Here is a 6,331-nt window from a genome sequence, read left to right on the forward strand (position 1 = left end):
GCCATATTTATCACTCAATATTGATATTTTGGTCAGAATGTTATCTTCGCAATACCTAAGGCAAGTCAAAAGTGTCTCAAACCTAGGTCACCAGGTCAAGTTTCGACTATTGTATTTATCTCAAACTCAGGGGATCTATTGAGGGCCATGATGGCCTACTTGCTTTAATATTTATGCCCCCTTCGAAGAAGAGGGGGTATATTGTTTTGCACATATCGGTCGGTCTGTCGGTCCGTCCGTCGGTCAGTCCGTCCACCAGATGGTTTCGGATGAAAACTCAAGAACGCTTAGGCCTAGGATCATGAAACTTCATAGGTACATTGATCATGACTGGCAGATGACCCCTATTGATTTTCAGGTCACTAGGTCAAGGTCACAGTGACTGGAAATAGTAAAATGGTTTCCGGATGATAACTCAAGAATGCTTACGCCTAGGATCATGAAACTTCATAGGTACATTGATCATGACTGGCAAATGACCCCTATTGATTTTCAGGTCACTAGGTCAAGGTCACAGTGACTCGAAACAGTAAAATGGTTTCCAGATGATAACTCAAGAATGCTTATGCCTAGGATCATGAAACTTCATAGGAATATTGATCATGACTGGCAGATGACCCCTATGGATTGTCAGGTCCCTAAGGTCAAAGGTCAAGGTCACAGTGACTCAAAATAGTAAAATGGTTTCCGGATGATAACTCAAGAATGCTTACGGCTAGGATAATGAAACTTCATGTACATTGATCATGACTGGCAGATGACCCCTATTGATTTTCAGGTCACTAGGCCAAAGGTCAAGTTCACAGTGACTCGAAACAGTAAAATGGTTTCCTGATGATAACTCAAGAATATTTAGGCCTAGGGTCATGAAACTTCATAGGTACATTGATCATGACTGGCAGATGACCCCTTTTGATTTTCAGGTCACCAGGTCAAAGGTCAAGGTCACAGTGACAAAAAACGTATTCACACAATTGCTGCCACTACAACTGACAGCCCATATGGGGGGCATGCATGTTTTACAAACAGCCCTTGTTTTTGATTACGTTGAATGTACTATAAATCACAGGTGATTTGCGTGTGGCTATGATATTAATTAGTGAAAACATCATTTTGAATGATAAATAATCATATTATAACGAAAAATTAACTTTTCTGGAAAAAATATTTTCACTGTCAAATATATATATAACAAGGTATTCAACTCGAAATCACCCGAAAACAGGATGCATCGCTTTGAACAGCCATTACTTCATCAATTATGCAGCGATGTTCACGAACCCGGTCTTATTCAACGCAGAAATGAATTTCCTTTCTGGAAATGTATATATCTTGTTATATTTCTACACATGCTGGGTCAAATTTTAAGAAATAAAACGATACACTATTCGCTTGACCTACTTGAAGGCGATCAGACAGTATTAATGAATGAAATCCCAAGTTGTAAAGACACACCTTCGCATTGGAACTTTGCAGGGAAAATGCCCTTTACTCCGTGAAGTTTCAGTCTGAAATTGGGTCTGATCGATATCAATTGGGTCACGCGAGTTGTGTTTCGTGTTATTACTTAAAGTTGACCCAGTATTTGTAAAATGTTTGCAAGACATGTACATTTCCAGAAAGGAAATTCATTTATGCGTGATCGAGATCGTGAAAATCGCTGCAAAATTGATGAAGTAATGGCTGTTCAAAGCGATGCACCCTGTTTTCGAGAGATTTCGAGTTGAATACCTTGTTATATATATATATTTTATAGTGAAAATATTTTTTTTCAGAAAAGTTGAATTTTTGTTATAATTATTTATCATTCAAAATGATTTTTTCACTAATTAATATCATAGCCACACGCTAATCACCTGTGCTATAAATAACGTGCCATTGTTATACATAGTCATATTCGATAAATACAATTTAATTAATGTGAATTAAATTTGGAATCTATTTACAAAGATATAACATTATGAGACTGATGATCCTTTGGTCGTACCCGAAAGACACAAAAGTCGTATCTGTTTATCTCGCTCGGCGATTGTCTATCTTGCTTTGAGTCAATCTGAACGCATCGGACAGTGGGCTACACCACACCGTCGATCGCCGATATGGCGGAATTGTCCGAGGTGTCCCGATTGGCTTTGAGTATTTCGATAGTAGCCTCCCCTGTATCACTTACTTGAATACGTTTCGGCGCTCGCAGTGCATCCGGATACCTTTCACAGCTTTTAGGACTGCAGCGATCCTTTTCTTTCTCGCTGTTGGGATCAAGTCTGAACCAAAATCTGAAACATTTGGAGAGGGTCCTAACGAAATGCGTTGGATCGCCAATAAAATGTTTCCATCTTTGAACGTTATATTTTGTTCGTTTTATTCGTTTGCGTGGAAATGTCTTTTTTGTGTTTTTTTCAGTCCTATACAAAGTGCTAACAAACAACTGGCCCCTATAACTATACAAATTATTCTTAAACTGTGAAGAATTATGTAGATGTGTATTGATTTACTGCTAGTGACATTATACGAACAGGTTTAACCACTTAGACCAGTCGTTAACGGGCATAATTTGACCGAACGCTGTTAATAGTAATGAAAACCTATTTCATAATATGGTAAATCGCGGCTTAAATGGTGTACTCAATATGTTAGGTATACTATAAGGCGCAACAAACTGAAACCGAGTTAATTGTAAGCAAACAGACGGTAATTGAAACTGTCACTGAAGACACACCAGGAAATATCGTGTGTGACGTATCCATTAATATAATAATAATCAATCTAAATGCGTCTGATCTTTAACCGCCGATCTTGTTAATAGCATTCACCATATGGACGCTGAGTCTGTTATTTTATGTGTACTGCTTTTAATCTGTTTGGAGATCACCACCATATGAGGAAATTCATTTTATCAACGATAATCGGTCACAGTAGGGAAGTTGCAGAGATTATGAAAACATTAATGAAAATTATTGCAATGTCTGTGAATTTCTTGTTATCAATTTTCTACTTGAAAAGCATGCGACGAAAAAAATGCTGACTTGTAAAACGTCCTCATGAAAAGCATGGAAAGCCTTGGCATATTGAATGCCAAGTAAAAACTTTCATCAAGTGTCAATGTGTGGCGCGTTGTACTGAAAAGAGCAGAGGCAGTTTCCGAGTTAAATAATCATGCATTTAAATGTATAGTTTTTGTTTTAAAGACAAATGCGTATTTAAAAGAAAAATTCACCATATATCCACTGAATCCTAGCTTGCTGTAAACTTTCATATTTTTTAAGCCAAATGAACTTCCGCTAACATAATTTATAGTACTGACTAGACCTGTTTAGTGTAAACCCATTTATGCCTACGGTCTAGAAAAAAGGCATTGGCAAACAGCGTAGACCCAGACGAGAGTCTTCGCTGTTTGCTAAAATCACTGGGGGTTGACGAGAACAAAGCGTAGTCCGTTTCGCTACGACGTCGGGTATATGTTTTACTACGAAAACATTGTTTATTTACACATGACATCGAGAACGGATTAGTCGAAAATTGTGTTTAAAACATGTAAGATTATGCTCTTCTAATAACAAAACTTTGAATTTAAGCATAATGATATTTCATAGGTCTGTAACATCAAATTATAATCTAAGATGTGTGTGGTTTATGCGGTTAAACATGAAATATACCGCTGAATTATCAAGCCGAAGTCAAGTTTCACTTTAAAAATGCAATTAAGGTTTACACCTGTTTTTAATTGATACACTTTGACAATTTCCATATTGATCTATGTATCTTTAAGCCAATGGTGTGTTTAGAAATGTGTAGGTTGACTCAGCTATCAGAAATAAAGGCTAAATATTATTATTAGGCATGATCATGTCTCTGACAGTATACGTACATTGTATATGCCTCGCTACGACAACGCTTTAGCTGTAAAATCCACACCTGTAACAGCCATAAGGTGTGAAAAGAAGCACCCCAATGGCACAAATCCGCAATTGCATAACCAATATATTGTTGGAAAGGTGTGGCAGTGGGTTTCTGTCACAGGTTATTGTTTACTGCGTACATGACGGCTGGTAGATTTACCTCTATTACAATGCGGTTAAGGCCCAGTCTCACTATGATACCGGCGGAGCCCCAGTGCGTGATCAGGCATCTACCGTGATGAACCGGGGCCCTACCGGGATGAACCGGTGCTCCACCGGGATGAACCGTGGACGACCGGCAACAACCGGTACTCCACCAGGAAAGTATTAAAATGTTTAATACCTCCAGGATGAACCGGGAGTCACCGGGTAGGACCGGCAACGACCGGCGTGGCACCGGGAACAACCGGGACGGCACCTTAGCTCCATCGGGGCCCAAACACACCCCGGCAGTGCTACGGCAACGCCCCGGTGGAGCCCCGGTGAATGCCGGCAGAGTCCCTTTATAGCTACGTTACATAAGTAAACCGGTGCTCTGACGGTGCCGTCCTGGTTGTTCCCGGTACAGTCCCGATTGTTTCCAGTGCCAAGCTGGTCATTGCCTGTCCTTCCCGGTAACTCCTGGTTCATCCCGGAGGTATTAAACATTTGAATACTTTCCCGGTGGAGCCCCGGTTGTCCCCGGTTAGACCGGGGCGTTGCCGCAGCTCTGCCGGGGTCTGATGCCTGTATAGCCCCGGTGAGTGCCGGCGAAGTGACAGTATACCGGGGCTCTGCCGGCTTTCACAGGTTTCAACCTTTCCGTTTGGATGTTCATGCGCACAGTGAAGCAAGGCATCTTTTGCACTGGGAAATGGCAGTCTGCAGTAACTGCATGTATATATCCTGAAATGGATACAGAAACTTCGTTGAGCAACCTATACATTATATTTGTACTTCGTTGCGCAACCAATACATACTCTGTGCGAAACCTATACATAAAGCTACTTGTAATTTCCTTCGAAACAAAGCATTTGAATAATTAAAATACATGTTCGTATCCTGTTTTGTACTTTAAAATGTGTAATGTACACTGAATAAACGTAACATGTAGTTTTATTTGATTTAAGTAACCGTAATTGGCTATTTTAACAGAATAACAACCTTATGCATTGCTTCAAATACAAATATTTCGATTTTAGCTCAAAATAAACCTAAAGGTGGCAACTACGCGCATTTGTTATTGAAAATAAGTACCTACCATTACTGGATGTTCCGTTCTCTAATCCATAAACACCATAAAAGATGAACCTCGCCTGATTAAGTAGTGTATTTACACAATGTTTTCGTAGTAAAACATATACCCGACGTCGTAGCGAAACGGACTACGCTTTGACCTCGTCAGCCCCCAGTGTAAATGAATCCCTAATTTTGGAAATAAATTGATCCAATTTAGAAGGATGGGAGAGTCCACTAGGAATAAATGGGTTAATGACGCGAAATATCAGTAACCACATGTTTACGTGTCGTCAATATATAATATCGCAGGATTATCATCTGCGTAGGGCCTACATATCTATTCAGCTGCGAAGCCCTGCAAACACTTGTATGTGAAGTCTCGTATTCTAGTGTCCGTATATATACTTACAGTATTTTGTCTATTGGCTTCACCAGACACATTTGCTGAAATGGTTCAATCTGTTTAGCTGTTCTCCGGTTGACAAATATGTCTATGTTATTGACGTTAATGGTCATTTTTCTAGTCGTGAATGTACATGGCTGATTCGATATTACCGATATCACCGGTAAGGACAGGAAGGAAAGCTCCAATCACATTACAATTATTTAGGTGGTAAAAATGTAGTCATTTTAATATTGGAACAAAGGGCGACAGCAATTGTACGAAACAAATGTAAGAAAAGAGTGCATAATGTTGTAATCACAAATATCAGTAATCCAAGTGATTGGGTACCGTAATACAGTAAAGCTATTATCCAAATGTTTTTTCGGCTGACAGAGCTCCGAAACTAGCCTCACTCCGGCGGTTATAATACAACCGAATGACTTATTTGCGCAATATTGTGATTTATTTCCGAATCTTATAATAAACGTACTCACTGAATTTGTTTCAAATGACTTTTAAATGAGAAGTAATCAATACATTTATAAATAATAAATAATAAATAGCAAAGAATTTATAAGTCACAATATATAACGTTAATCAGTAAGTCGTTTAGTTTTGGTACTACACATGTATCTTTCGTGAAGAAATATTCCCTATGTATTCTCTGCTTTTCTGTGACAAATGCCAAGACATTATTTAACTTCATGCCGTTCATTTCACTCCACGTAACAAGTTACGAAACACCATCATCGATCGCTCCTTGACTAACTGAAGTCGTTATAGAGATTCATTATAGTTGGCTTTAAACCAAACATTACCAATGTCAGTA

Source organism: Dreissena polymorpha, chromosome 5, assembly GCF_020536995.1.
Source record: "Dreissena polymorpha isolate Duluth1 chromosome 5, UMN_Dpol_1.0, whole genome shotgun sequence".
In the NCBI taxonomy this organism is placed as follows: domain Eukaryota; kingdom Metazoa; phylum Mollusca; class Bivalvia; order Myida; family Dreissenidae; genus Dreissena; species Dreissena polymorpha.